Raw genomic sequence first — 16,441 nt, 5'->3', positions numbered from 1 at the left:
GGATTCTCTTGAATGCCGCCATCAATTCTAGCTTATACCACGAAGATTCCGATCAAGGGATCTAAGAGATAAACATTCAAGCCTTGTTTGCTTGTAGAACAGAAGTGGTTGTCAGGCACTCGTTCATAAGTGAGAATGATGATGAGTGTCACATAATCATCACATTCATCATGTTCTTGGGTGCAAATGAATATCTTAGAACAGGAATAAGCTGAATTGAATAGAAGAACAATAGTAATTGCATTAATACTCGAGGTACTGCAGAGCTCCACACCTTAATCTATGGTGTGTAGAAACTCCACCATTGAAAATACATAAGTGATAATGGTGATCATTGGCTTCGGCCCCAGAGAGGGAACCAGAAGAACCAAGATGAAAATACAATAGTAAAAGGTCCTATTTGTAGAGAAGTAGTAGCCTAGGGTTTACAGAAATGAGTAAATTACATAAAAATCCACTTCCGGGTCCACTTGGTGTGTGCTTGGGCTGAGCATTGTTCTGTTACAGGTATATCTCTATTGTCAAAATTATAGATCTCTCATCATTAGTTTCTAAGTCTCTTGTCCAAGTGATAGAAATACAGAATGCATAAGAAGAATTTTCAATTGAGGAATAAAAGGTAATAATTCTCTTTAGTATATCCCTATTAGTATATCCACGTTCTTCTTCAAAGAGGAGCAAAGATGCAGAGTTCCATAATTTATTTAAATTTTTTTCTTTTCTCTTTTTTGAAAATTGTTCTATCTTTGGAGGTTTTAATTGGTTGTGTAGTTTAAATGCTAAATGTGTTTGTTTATGTCCATTTTAGCTGTTTATGTCTATTTTTAACATGCCCATTAACCATACTGAATTATATTTTGATGCTTTAAGTTATTTTGTACAATAAAAAAAAAAGAAAAAGAAACAAGTGTTGAGAGATGTTGAGAAACTATGTCTTTTCCTAAGATGAAATGTTTCTTGTATTTGTTGTTGTCTTTGGAAATTTTTTGGGTTGAGACTCATGTCATGTCTTTTTATATACTGATTCTCAAAATGGTAATGTGCTACAAGATTCTCTATCTTATGTGTATTTGGGAGTTCCTTGTTTCAGTTATTATTTCAATAAGTTATTTTTTATTTATTTTTAGGTTTGGCGGTGGTTCCAGAAATTATGTGAAGAGATAAGTCATGACCCATGATGATCTTATTGGTCATTATATCAAGTAAATTTTCTGTACTTTTTGATCAATTGAACCATGTTTCATTCTTACATTATTAAGTAGTAGTGCATTATTTGTTAAGTTTTAATTTAATTTATATATTATATTTTTTCTAAGATAGAGCAGTATTTTACCCTTAGAAAGGATATACACCATACTAGAGATCTTGTGGAGATCACTTGGGTTATTTTGGGCTACTCTTGTTATTGAATCTTCAAGAGTTTTCATAAAAGTATAGAAGGTTTCATCACATTTAAAGGTTAATATTTTTACTTACCTTTGTATTTTACTTTGCTAGCTTGAAATATTTATAGTTTGATTTTATTTTATTATTTTGTAGGCTAGTGCCAAGAAAGTAAAATAATATCAGCTCTATTTTTAATGATACACCAATATTTGTATGTCAGAAATGAATGAGAATATTGAGAAGATATACAATCCAAACGTAGATATAGTTTTTATTGCAAGTTGTATTACAAGTTTTGTATAGATTTTTATAATAAAGAAAAATGGAACAAACCATTTCTGGCCGTATTTTTTTTTAAAATTCATGCATGAAACCGCTGCAGTTTTTTTTTAAAAACCCACATCGAAATTGCGGCGGTTTTTAACTGCCGCAATTTCTTTTAAAAATCTATTTTTTAAATGGCGGCGGTTTTAAGACTGACGCAAATAACTTCGTTCATTTAGCGGCGATTATGCTAGCGGTTGTTGGAAACTGCTGCAAAATGCATTCCCCGCACCCTTATGGACAACGGTCCCTAATTCGCTGGCATGCTGTTTTGTGGCGGTTTGAAACCGCCGCAATTCGGCAAAAAAAACCGCCGCAAAGCTCCGTTTCTCTTGTAGTCTTCTTCTTCTTCTTCTTCTTCTCTCAAATGCACTGTTGTGAAACCCCAAATCTCTCCCTGTAGCTATTTTAGAAAGCAATTCGAACTAGTAATAATTGGCGAGACTGAATAAACTATAGCCGCACATATCCATTGTTCACATATAGGTTAGTCACAAAACCCATTACCCTTGACATTGTTGCATTCTGTTTTGCCTCTTTATTATTTTGTTGATGATTTTTTTGGTTTTGTATTCCATTGCATTAAATAAACTGTTGTGTTTAATTTATGCATTCATTTTAGGACTTAGTGTTCGCTACTAGGATTTTTTTCGCTTTGCTAGGAAGTTAGTTTTTTTTATCAGTTAGAGTTTGGTTATTTCTGGACTGTGTGTTGTATGTAGTTAATATTGAAATGTCTTTGAAGATGGAGGATCACATAATCATAGTATTTTATCATGGAGGTAGGTGGTGCGGAATTAGAATACCACAACTGAACCGGCAAGTGCACTGGGTCGTACCAAGTAATACCTCAGATGAGTGAGGGTCAATGCCACGAGGATTAATAGATCAAGAAACAATAGTTAATTGATTATTCTAGTTAGACAATCAAAACTTAGGGTTTCAATAGCAAATAACATAAAATCAGAAAATTAAATAAGAGCAAACTATAAAATTGGTTAAGAAAATAATATGATAATAGTTAAGGTGTCAGAGATATTTAAATTTTTGGATTAATATTCAATGTTAACTACCTTGATCATGCAAAGATTATGTTCATGGCAAACCTTAAGTGATTAAACCCTAATTCTTTAGTAATTTAATCTCCTCTAACTCAATCAACCGCCAATTTCTTGGTCACTTGATTGAATTAGAAGATTAAGTTCAATTCTAGTTTATGAGCCACACAAACCCTAGATACCCAAAAATAATACAATTATATGTCACGTATTGCGTTAAATTCAGATAAATAGAGAGTTGTGAGGAATTGATTTCAAGATGTAATTCTAATGATATAACTTTTCCAAGATTCAAATAGAATTCAAGTTGAATTAAAGTTATTTCCCAATAATCACTAATTCTTAGGATGAAAAACGAAACCAATTCTTATACAATAATCAAAACATTAATCAAGAGTAGAAGAACAAATAATTATTAATCCATCAAAGTAAATAGAGCTCCTAACCTTAACAATGGAGGCTTAGTTTCTCATGGAGAAAATAAACCCTAGTAGAGAAAAGTATGAAAGTGTGGAATGAAAATAAATCATACGGAGATTGTCGGATTGAGCAAGCAATGGCTATCTTGTAGATCTTAGTTAGACGATTAGAAAAGATGGTTGTTTGTTTGAAAGCATAAACGAAATAGTAAAGAATGAAATACCAGATTAGTGTAAAAGCATTAATGGATAATTAGTTAAGGCTTCAGAGATGCGTATTCCTTCTGGATTAACTTTTCTTACTGTCTACTTCAACAATGAATGACTCATTCAATGGCAGCCGGAATTGACTAACTCATATAGTATCCTCATCAAGTTAGTTTCTTCTAAACCATAGCAGTCCACCATATCCGAGCAACTCATGTAGCATCATCATCAAGTTAACTCATGGCATCCCACTATAGTCGAAGGTGAAGACCTAAGCAATCCACTCCCCTTCGCGATCCTACTCAAAATGCTACAGACAAGGTCAGATATTCTGGATCAAGAAACACTGCTTCTCATACTTTAGCCTTAACGCCACAGAAACCTCAGTAACCCACAGTCAACAGAATTATATGTCACATATCCAAAGTCGCCCAGGCACGCTCTTGGAATCTACAGTGCACTCTCTAGCTGTGGTTCAATGCTATTTGGGTTAGGACTCACACGGAACCCATGTAAAACAAGGATGATTGTCACTGGTCATCCTAAATTCATGAGATGAAGAACAAAAGTGGACAAGAGAATGGAATCAAACGTGTATTGAAATAGAACAGTAATATTATTAATCCATGTTAATCAGCAAGGCTCCTAACCCTAACTTAGGAGGTTTAGTTGCTTATGCTTTACAGAAAGTAATGTAAAACGTGAAGAAGGTAAAGATGAGGCAGAAGATCCTAAACATGGGTGATCTTCTCCTTTAAACACTAATCTAATAACTAAGAAGTATAAAAAGTATGACGGACTAGACTAGATGTGCAAAAATCCATCCTTGGGCCCACTTTGGTTGAGTACTTGGGCTAAGCTTGGCGTCCAACTTTGAGGAATGGGCGTTGAATGCCCCAAAGGGGGTGGTTCTTGGGCATTCAACATTGGCTTGTCTCCTTGTGGCGTTGAACGCCAGCCAGTGGGTAGCTCATTGGCATTCAACGCCCAATATGGGCAGGCTCCTTCGAATAAAAGTGTAGACCATTATATATTGCTGGAAAGCTCTGGAAGGTAGCTTTCCAATGTCATTAAGAACACATCATTTGGACCTTTCTATCTCTAGATGCTTGTTTGTGTACACAGAGGTCAGATTTTGACAGCATCTGCTACGCTTTCCTTGCCTCTGAATCAGGCTTTGCCAAAGGTCTTCAATTTCAGCCAAAATTTACCTGAAATCACCATAAAACACAACAACTCAAAGTAGAATCCCAAAATGTGAATTTTTCATTCAAACCTATGAAAACATAATAAAACTTAAACAAAGCATAACTAAAACAATATGAAAATGATGCCAAAAAGCATATAAAATATCCGCTCATCAGGTGTCATTGGTACTTAGAGCCTTCAGCTTTCTCATTTTCCCCTTTCTCATCTTTGTTTTTTCTTCTTTACTTGATCATCAATTAACAAGCTTCTTCAAGGTTTTCAAAATTCCAAAGATTTTATAAAGTGTTCTAGATAAAAGTATCAAACAAACAAAATTCAAATGTGGTTGAGCAAAAATAGTCATGCTAGCCTTCTAATACTCATATACTCATACTAGCTTCTTCTTTAATTACCCTGTTTGTTGATGATCATGATGCTTAATTGCTTTGACTCACAAATTTCAAGATGATAATCACGATGTAAAGGCAATATGTTACAATTCAAAATTATATTATGCTTATCTAAAAGGAAGAACATACATGCATATAATTAAAAAGGAAGGAAACAGCCTTAGCTCTCTCTGCCTTTCTCTTCATCATCTTCTTCTTTATCCCCTTTTAAGCTATGTAGAGCATAGCTTCCAATACCAAACTTAGAATTGTTGCTTGTCTTCAAGCAACAAAGAAAGAGAAATAATGGTGATGGAAATAAGAGTAACTAGGACTAGCAAGTGAAAGGAAATCAAGCAATGCAGAAGCCTTATTCAAAATAAATAAATCAAATTAAAACAAAATTTAAGGAAAACTAAAATGGTATAAAATAGCTAGATTGATAATGTGTTGCATGGTGATTGTGGCAACACCAAACTTGGTGTAAAGACATAAAACTTAGTGTGATATAATCTATGTGAAACTAGGCCAAGTACCTAGTGGTATACAAATTTAGTGTAGCACACCAAACTTAATCCATGAACGCATACAAAATCTTAAGCAAAACAAAAAGGAGAATGAAAAGAAAATACCAAACATTGGGTTGCCTCCCAACAGGCACTTTTTAAAGTCGCTAGCAAAACAAATTCCACTGGAACCGCGTCAATTGGACCTCGATAACTCAAGTTATTCTTGTTGGAGTGCAAGAAGATCAGGGTTGAAAGCATCATTCGCTTTCTTCCTGTTCTGCTATACAAACTTGTCAAATCCATCTGAACGCTACCTGAAATAAACAAAATTTCACACAACTCAAAGTAGCATTCATAGTGGCTTAAACGTACTTAAATCTTGATTAAACTTACAAATTCAAATGCAAATTCACTAGGAAAAGATAAGAAAGATGCTCACGCATCAGTAGGTTTGTTACCAAGGAAGATGGTTCTGTAGTTTATGCCACAAATAACACTGATGAGTTAGTTGGGTTAGATGAAAACACAATGGATGTATTTTAAATTAGAGACTACTACAAAGTTTTAGGATATAATAACATAGTGGAGTCTTGGTGGTTGGATCTTGGAAGGCCTTTGAAGACTGGCTGGAGAGTTATTTCACATAATGCTAAGTTGCTGGAGATGTGTTTTCATGCAAAGGATAACCAAAGGATTGTACACGTTTACTTTGAACACGGAGTGTCCCGACCAAAATTTAATGATGATTGTCCAGAGTTGTGTGAGATTTTTCTAGCCCCATTCTCATACCGAACCCAAGTAAGAATGACATGATGGCCTCACCTAAGAAGAATGTTATAAACCTAGACACAAGCAGCCCTAAGACAACCACAAAACCTAATGTTAATACTACACAAACAACCCCAACCTCTAATACAGCTATAAAACCAAATGGTGAACTGCTGCAACCATAAATTCCTCATCCAATGTATTATCTAAGCCCCTTACAAAGTCAACACCCACAAGTGACAAACCCAAGTCACATGCCACACCCATTTCAGCCAATTCTAACTCATCTAAGCCCACTTCTACAAAGCCACCTCTGCCATGTCCACCACTACCAAGGCCACCATTTCCAAGCCCAATTCATCTAATCCCACCATTATCAATTAAACTTAACCCAAGCCAAAGTCATCTAAACCCCCCACTACAAAAGTTACACGAAATACTTCCAAACTAAAACAAACCGAGGAAAATATTGTCAATGCCAATCACCCTATAACTAGATCAATTACTAGATCAACACCTAGAGCTGTCCAAAGTGAGCTTAGTGAATCTGATAGCAGCCATAGAACTGATTTTTGTGAGAGGGCCAAAGACTCACTTTACAAGCCTGGGGTCATTAACAACTCAAGTGATACTGAGAATGACAATGAAAGATTTGAGGAAGCGAAGAGAAATCATAAGTTGAAACATGAACCTAGGTCTGCCTAGAGCAAGAGAAAACAAAAAATGCTACTTGAAGAAGAGATGCTAGTAGTTAACTCAGATGAGGAGGTTGACTAGGCACAAGTGTTAGGCAAGAGCACTACAAAATAGGGTGGAGAATATGATGTATATGACCTTTATTTTAGAGATTCTGATGGAAATGACTCTTGGCACTCTGAAGAGATGAAACCTTCCCAAATTCTAAAGAGGAGAAAACAAAAGATGATAATGATGATGTGTTCCCACAATTCAATGATGTTTCAAGATTTAGAAAGTGTAACCTCCAAGTTGGAATGAGTTTAACACTAAATAAGATTTTATTAAAGCGGTCTGAAAATTTACCATAAAAAAGGGGAGGCAAATCAAATGGAGAAAAAATAAGAGCTATAGGGCTAGAGCAGTCTGTAAGTAGAAGAAAGAGGGATGTAAGTGGGTGGCGTATACAAGCAAGGATTGTGAGGACACTTGCTAACAAATGAAGATATTTTACGATGACCGCACATATCCTAGAAGAAGCAAAACAGAGCTGCAAACAGGAAGTGCTTGCTGGAAAATTAGTTAAAAATCTTATGAAATACCCAAAACTAAAGCATAACGAGGGATCACCATATTTTAAGAGAAGATGTGACTTGAACCTCAACAAGTCATCACTGACTAGGGCCCTTACAGATGGAAGGAATGTGGTGTATGGTAATGCAGTTGCGCAGTATCTATGATTGAGGGATTATACAAGGACTTTGGTTAAGAGAAATCCTAGGTCTACTATTAAGATTAGTGTTACTTTGTAACTCAATTCAGATTAAATCTTTGATAAAATATATGTTTGCTTAAATGGATGCAAAATGGGGTTCAAGGTTGGGTATCGACCACTAATCGGCCTAGGTGGAGCATTCTTGAAGACACATTTTGGGGGGCAGAACTTGGCTGTTGTTGGCCAAGATACCAATAAGGATTATGCATCATTGCTTGGGCCATAGTAATAGTGGAGAATAAAGAGAATTGAAGATAGTTTTTGGAACTTCTTGTTGATGATCTTGGTGACCATCATCAACATGAGTGATGCATAATGTATGATATACAAAAGGTAATAAAATGCATCTTACTGTAATTTACTCGAGTTTGCTGAAAGTCTTGCTTGATTTTATTAATTAACATTGAAGAGTTTATTTGAGTTCATTAATAATATTTGAGGGGTGGTCATTTTGATGTACGATTATTAAATTTATATGTTCACACAGGGGCTGATACGAGCAGTAAAAAGGGTAATGTCAAGGGTTCACCATAGGTTCTATATATTGTCTAGAACCTATGGAAAAACTTCAATAAGCAATGGAAAGAGTTGGAGCTTAGGGGTCTTCTATCGGATTGTGCTAGAGAAACTACAAGATATAGATTTGAGCTTAGGGGTCTTCACAAGCCCTATTTTTTTGACCTAAAATCCTGTTTTTAACATTTCAACCTCCCTAACAAGCTTGTAAACTTCCATAACACTTATTTAAGATCTCCTAGCTAGTATTTAGACTTTGAAATAAGGGAGAGAATAATAGGTGAATGATGAATCCATATTTTTCGATATATTTTGCCTTGATTTGAATGGATTCTAGCATATGAACTCACACTTAAGCACTCAAATAGCATACTTTTGTGTTTGATCCCTAAATTGATCCTAAATGTGAAAACATTCAATTTTGTGCTTTCATAGAGCGAAGTAATTCCACTTTTATTCCATTCGATGCCGTGATATAGTTTGTGAGTGATTTCAGGCCTTGAAAGCAAGAATGGATGGCCAAAAGTGGAAGATAGCATGTACAAGGGAGAAAACATGAAGAAAACAAGGAAGAGCACACACAGCAAAGTGTGTGTGCGCACAAGCAAGAATTTCCATGTGTGCGTGCGCACAAGCACCTGTGCACACGTGATTGCATTAATGAAACATGTGCTGCGTGAATTTGGAGGCCTCTTGGGCCATTTTGGAAGGCTTGAAGGCTGAATTTGGATGCTATATGAAGGGGAATTCAATACATTTAAAGGCATTAGGACTTAGACATAATTTCCATAGTTTTACATAGTAGGAGTAGGAGTAGTGTAGATTAGGGAATTCTCTCTTAGGGTTTAGTTAGGGTTTGTAGCATTATATACTTCAAGTCTTGCTTTTGGATTTTGCAATTTTACATTGTAAGAATTTCTTTAATTGTCTCTTCAATTACATTACTTGTTCTACACTTTCTCATATTTCCATTTCTCTTGTCAATATTTACTTTGCTTTGCAATTTTAGATTTCTAGTTGTTTAATTTGATGTTTGATGCTTGTTTTATTTTTTTGAGTTGCATTAATTGATTTTGATCATTTATGGTTCATAGTTTTTACCATTTTTCCAATTTTGCCATGTTTTATGTTCATGCCCTCTATGTGTTTGATGAAATGCCAATCTTAGTTATGGGGTAGATTTTCACCCCTTGGCATGGGGAAAATGAGTGTATGGATTACTAGAGGCATAATGTCCAATATTTAGTGATAATTCTTGGGTTGTTAGTTGCTACTGTTTCCACTTACGTTAGCTCTTTACTAAGGTAATTAGTAAGTTAGCTAGGACTTGCGGATTGATAACAATTATGCTCACTTGACTTACTCTCCGATGTGAGGGTTGATTTAGTGAGATTAATCCATCATCATTATCATAGTTGTGGTTATCGCAAGGAAGGGATTTCATAACTCATCCCAACTCAAGGTTTTATTTATGTTTTAAACCACTTTTTCATTACTTTATAGTTTTAATTGTTCACATTACATACATAGTTCTTTTATTTCTTTATTAGTTTATTAATTTCAAGTTTGTCTCATTCTTTTATTTCTCTATCTTTATTGCTTGCTTCTACGTTGAACACCCCCTTTTGCCTTCCACAACCAAAATTATATGCACTTGTTGTTACTAGTTCCTAGGGAGAACGACCCGGGAGTCTAAATACTGTTGGTTAATTGTGATTTGATTGTGACTATCCTTTTGAATTAAATTTGATTGAGAGGATTCATTACCGGTTCGGAGTATACTTACAATGGAAATCTATTTAATTCTGAATTTGTATAATTCTCTCTTATCAAATTTTGGTGCCATTGCCAGGGGCTAGCGTCATGAGTGCTATATTTTGGTTGTTGTAAATATGTCCATAGTGTGAATAGATACTTTTTGGTTGTTTGCCTGTTTTCGCTATTAATTAGGGTTTTTGCTTCTTTTGTTAATTGATGTCTTTAGCTTTTATTTCCAATTTTCTCTATGAGTTATCTCCCTCTTGGTTTGGAGTTTGGTTGTGATCATTTGTAGGGTGTGATAACTTCAATTTTGGATTGCATCATGGGATTGGAGCATCAATTTTGGGAGGAGTAACTTCCTCCATACTACAATAAGCCATACCCTTCCCAATGCATATACCCAACCCAAGGATATGGTGGATTTCACTTTGATCATGCACCCCCACCACCATATGCCTATGACCCATACCTCCAACATAATTCTCAACCACCACATTTTCAAACACCACACCACTACTATCAACAACAACATTCTTATATAGCACCTCAAGATACTTACCAACATGAGTCACCTCCCACATACGCAACTTTCTTTCCACCTAATGAACTTTCTCTCTTATCTAATTGTGATGTTTTCCCACCCTTGACCCAAGACCATCAAGACCTTCAAGCCTTTCGCCAAGAGCAAGAAGGATTCCAAAGGATACAAGGGCAATTTGTGGTAACCATAGCCAAAGCGGTGAACTGCTTAATCCTCTTACGCTCATCCGATCAAGACACTTCTCTTGAAGAATGTGAAGGATTGAGTAAAAAATGTGGTAAAGAGGAGAGCATGGAGACAAGGGAAAGAAGAAGAGTTAGAGCATGACAAGAAACAAGAGGAAGATAGGGTAGTATGTGAACTGAAGGAGAGAAAGGAAGATATGAGGGAGATTGATCAAGAGGAGGATTCCATCAGTGATGATTTTTTGTCCTCTTTAATCAATCCCCTTAATGACCCTATTGATCCTCTCCCCATTGAGTTTGAGAGAAACATGGAGGTAGACTTCTCACAACCTCCATGTTATGATGTGAGTGATGGGGAAAAGGAGGAAGGAGTTGACAACCAAGAACATATTGAGCGGGTGACAATTCTACCATTGAGCTTCATTGGCCCCCACCAATATGCTATCTTGGAGATGGACTACCAACTCAAGGTCCTTCTTGGGTTGGTACAGGGTAGAGGAAAGGATGGTGGTTGCCAAAAGGATCCAAGGTTCTTCAAAAAGACCAATTTAAGAAGTGGGATTCAAGCATGGTGTAGAAAACAATTGAGTGATTTTCGGAGAGTGTTAGGGTACTACAAGGGTCATTTGAGACTTTGTTCATCCAGCTTGGAGCTGGTGCACGAAATTGTGATCATCAACAATGACTCCAAAGACTTGGTGCTCTCAAACGTGAATCACACTTAGTCACAACTCTGCACAACTAACCAGCAAGTGCACTGGGTCGTCCAAGTAATACCTTACGTGAGTAAGGGTCGATCCCACGGAGATTGTTGGTATGAAGCAAGCAATGGTCATCTTGTAAATCTCAGTTAGGCGGATAATAAATGTTATGGAGTTTTCGAATACTAAATAAATAAGACCGAAAATAAAGATAGAGTTACTCATGTAATTCAATGGTGGGAATTTCAGATAAGTGCATGGAGGTGTTGTGTTCCTTCTGAATCTCTACTTTCCTATTGCTTTCATCCAGTCCTTCTTAATCCTTTCCATGGCAAGCTGTATGTAGGGCATCACCGTTGTCAATGGCTACATCCCATCCTCTCAGTGAAAATGGTCCAAATGCTCTATCACAGCACGGCTAATCATTTGTCGGTTCTCGATCATGTTGGAATAGAATCCCTTGATTCTTTTGCGTTTGTCATCACACCCAACAATCGCGAGTTTAAAGCTCGTCACAGTCATTCAATCCCAGAATCCTACTCGGAATACCACAGACAAGGTTAGACTTTCCAGATTCCCATGAATGCCGCCATCAATTCTAGCTTATACCACGAAGATTCTGATTGAGGAATCCAAGAGATATGCGCCCGGTCTAAGGTAGAACGGAAGTGGTTGTCAGTCACACGTTCATAGGTGAGAATGATGATGAGTGTCACGGATTATCACATTCGTCATATTGAAGTGCAACGAATATCTTAGAATAAGAACAAGCGGAATTGAATAGAAAATAGTAGTAATTGCATTGAAACTTGAGGTACAGCAGAGCTCTACACCCTTAATCTATGGTGTGTAGAAACTCCACCGTTAAAATTACATAAGTGATGAAGGTCCAGGCATGGCCGAATGGCCAGCCTGCAAACGTGATCAATAGTCTGCTAAGATGAATAAAATAAAACTGGGACAAAAGATGTCTAATACAATAGTAAATTATCCTATTTATACTAGACTAGCTACTAGGGTTTACAAAAGTAAGTAATTAATGCATAAATCCACTTCCGGGGCCCACTTCGTGTGTGCTTGGGCTGAGCTTGATCTATCCACGAGCTGAGGCTTCTCTTGGAGTTGAACGCCAAGTTGTAACGTATTTTGGGCGTTCAACTCAGGTTCGTGACGTGTTTCTGGCGTTTGACTCTAGAATGCAGTAAGGAACTGGCGTTGAGCGCCAGTTTACGTCTTCTAATCACGAATAAAGTATGAACTATTATATATTGTTGGAAAGCTCTGAATGTCGATTTTCCAACGCCGATGAGAGCGCGCCATTTGAAGTTCTGTAGCTCCAGAAAATTCATTTTGAGTGCAGGGAGGTCAGATTCCAACAGCATTAGCAGTCCTTTGTCAGCCTCCTTATTAGAGTTTTGCTCAGGTCCCTCAATTTCAGCCAGAAATTACCTGAAATCACAGAAAAACACATAAACTCATAGTAAAGTCCAGAAATGTGAATTTAGCATAAAAACTAATAAAAACATCCCTAAAAGTAGCTAGATCCTACTAAAAGCTACCTAAAAACAATGCCAAAAAGCGTATAAATTTTCAGATGGTGTTATTGATTCTCCTAGTTAAGTTTGTTGATTCTTGAATACAGCTACTTTTATGGGTCTTGGCCGTGGCCCTAAGCACTTTGTTTCCAGTATTACCACCAGATACATAAATGCCACAGACACATGACTGGGTGAACCTTTTCAGATTGTGACTCAGCTTTGCTAAAGTCCCCAGTTAGAGGTGTCTAGAGCTCTTAAGCACACCCTTTTTTTGCTTTGGATTACGACTTTAACCACTCAGTCTCAAGCTTTTCACTTGGACCTGCATGCCACAAGCACATGATTAGGGACAACTTGATTTAGACGCTTAAGCCTGGATTTTATTTCCTTGGGCCCTGCTATCCATTGATGCTCAAAGCCTTGGATCCTTTTTACCCTTGCCTTTTGGTTTTAAGGGCTATTGGCTTTTTCTGCTTGCTTTTTTTTTTCTTTCTAATTTTTTTTTCGCCAAAATATTTTTTCCTCAAGCTTTTACTTTTTCACTGCTTTTTCTTGCTTCAAGAATCAATTTTCATGATTTTTCAGATTGTCAACAACATTCTCTTTGTTCATCATTCTTTCAAGAGCCAACAATTTTAACATTCATAAACAACAATTTAAGACATAGTTACTAACTACTAATGATCATGAAGTAGAGACACAAAACATAGATAAACATATAACATAAAAAACCAAAAAGCAGAGAAAATAAGAACAAGGAATAAGTCCACCTTAGTGAGGGTGGCACTTTTTGAAGGGCCAATGGGGCTTTTTGAGCTCCTTTATGTCTCTTCCTTGCCTCTGTTGCATGATCCCTAGTGATTTTGGTGTTCCTATCCTTAGTTGCTCCCAATAATTATGTGGAGGAACATGTATCCCATGAGGTATCTCAAGAATTTCTTGATAAGGGAATTCCTCATGCTCTCTTGATGTGCAGTCAAATGCTCTTCTACTGAGCTATGGACCCTTGAGATGAATCTCTCCATCTCCCATGACTCAGAGGTGGAAGCAATTGTCTTCCCTTTTTCTTCTTTTTCTTCTTTTTTTTAGAGGTTTCTCTGGCCTTAGGTGCCATCAATGGTTATGGAAGAGCAAAAAGCTATGCTTTTACCACACCAAACTTAGAATGTTGCTCACCCTCGATCAAAAGAAGAAAGAATAGAAGAAGAAGAAGAAGATATGGAGGAGAGGGAGAGACGTGAAGAGGTAATGAGGAAGATAGATTGAGGTGATTGGTGAAGAAGAGAGAAGGTGAGTTGAGGTAGGTGAGGATCCTGTGGGGTCCACAAATCCTGAGATGATCCTGTGGGGTCCACAGATCCTGAGGTATCAAGGATTTACATCCCTGTACCAACTAGGCATGTAAAATGCCTTTCCATGCAATTTTGGTGTTTAAATGCCGAAGTGATGCATGTTCTGGGCGTTCAACGCCCATGTGCAGCATGTTTCTGGCGTTGAACGCCAGTTCCATGCTTGTTTTTGGCATTCAGCGCCAGCTCTCCTCAGGGTGCATTCCTGGCATTTGAACGCCAGCCAGATGCTCCTTACTGGCGTTTAAACGCCAGTAAGTCCTTCCTCCAGGGTATGATTTTTCTTCTGCTATTTTTGATTCTGTTTTTAATTTTAATATTTTTTTCGTGACTCCACATGATCATGAACCTAATAAAACACAACAGAAAAATAAAATTAGATAAATAAAAATTGGATTGCCTCCCAATAAGTGCTTCTTTAATGTCAATAGCTTGACAGTGGGCTCTCATGGAGCCTCACAGGTGATCAGGTCAATGTTGTGAACTCCCAACACCAAACTTAGAGTTTGAGTGTGGGGGTTCAACACCAAACTTAGAGTTTGATTGTGGCCTCCCAACACCAAACTTAGAGTTTGACTGTGGGGGCTCTGTTTGTCTTTGTACTAAGAGAAGCTCTGCATGCTTACTCTCCCTTGTTACAGAGGGATGGCCGTGTGCCTTAAACACAAGGTAGTCCCCATTCAATTGAAGGACTAATACTCCTCTGTTAACATCAATCACAGCTCCTGCTGTGGCTAGAAAAGGCCTTCCAAGGATGATGCACTCATCCTCTTCCTTCCTAGTGTCTAAGATTATGAAATCAGTAGGGATGTAAAGGCCTTCAACCTTCACTAACACGTCCTCTACCAATCCATAAGCTTGTCTTACTGACTTGTCTGCCATTTGTAATGAAAATATGGCAGGCTGTACCTCAATGATCCCTAGTTTCTCCATTACAGAGAGTGGCATAAGATTTATGCTTGACCCCAGGTTACATAGAGCCTTGTTAAAGGTTATGGTGCCTATGGTACAGGGTATTAAGAATTTGCCAGGATCTTGTCTCTTTTGAGGTAATGTTTGCTGAACCCATGTATCTAGTTCACTAATGAGCAAGGGAGGTTCACCTTCCCAAGTCTCATTACCAAACAACTTGGCATTCAGCCTCATGATAGCTCCTAAATATTGAGCAACTTGCTCTCCAGTTACATCTTCATCCTCTTCAGAGGAAGAATAGTCTTCAGAGCTCATGAATGGCAGAAAGAGGTTTAATGGAATCTCTATGGTCTCTATATGAGCCTCAGATTCCTTTAGGTCCTCAATAGGGGACTCCTTCTTGCTCAGAGGACGTCCCAGGAGGTCTTCCTCACTAGGATTTTCGTCCTTTCCTCCCTCTCTGCATTCGGCCATATTGACTATATCAATGGCCTTGCACTCTCTCTTTGGATTCTCTTCTGTATTGCTTAGGAGAGTACTAGGAGGAGTTTCAGTTACTTTCTTACTCAGCTGGCCCACTTGTGCCTCCAAATTTCTGATGGAGGACCTTATTTCACTCATGAAACTTAAAGTGGCCTTAGACAGATCAGAGACTATATTTGCTAAATTATTGGAGCTCTGCTCAGAATTCTCTATCTGTTGCTGAGAAGATGATGGAAAAGGCTTGCTATTGCTAAACCTGTTTCTTCCACCATTATTAAAGCCATGTTGAGGCTTTTGTTGATCCTTCCATGAGAAATTTGGATGATTTCTCCATGATGAATTATAGGTGTTTCCATAAGGTTCACCCATGTAATTTACCTCTGCCATTGCAGGGTTCTCAGGATCATAAGCTTCTTCTTCAGAAGATGCCTCTTTAGTATTGTTGGATGCATTTTGCCATCCATTCAGACTTTGAAAAATCATGTTGACTTACTGAGTCAACACTTTGTTCGGAGCCAATATGGCATTCAGAGCATCAATTTCAAGAACTCCCTTCCTCTGAGGTATCCCATTATTCACGGAATTCCTCTCAGAAGTGTACATGAATTGGTCATTTGCAACCATGTCAATAAGTTCTTGAGCTTCTGCAGGCGTTTTCTTTAGGTGAATGGATCCACCTGTAGAATGGTCCAATAACATCTTAGAGAACTCAGATAGACCATAATAGAATATATCTATCATGATCCATTCTGAGAAC

This window comes from Arachis duranensis, chromosome 6 (assembly GCF_000817695.3).
Source record: "Arachis duranensis cultivar V14167 chromosome 6, aradu.V14167.gnm2.J7QH, whole genome shotgun sequence".
In the NCBI taxonomy this organism is placed as follows: Eukaryota; Viridiplantae; Streptophyta; class Magnoliopsida; order Fabales; family Fabaceae; genus Arachis; species Arachis duranensis.
The sequence above is the reverse complement of the archived record's forward strand: the minus strand, read 5'-3'. Positions refer to the sequence as shown.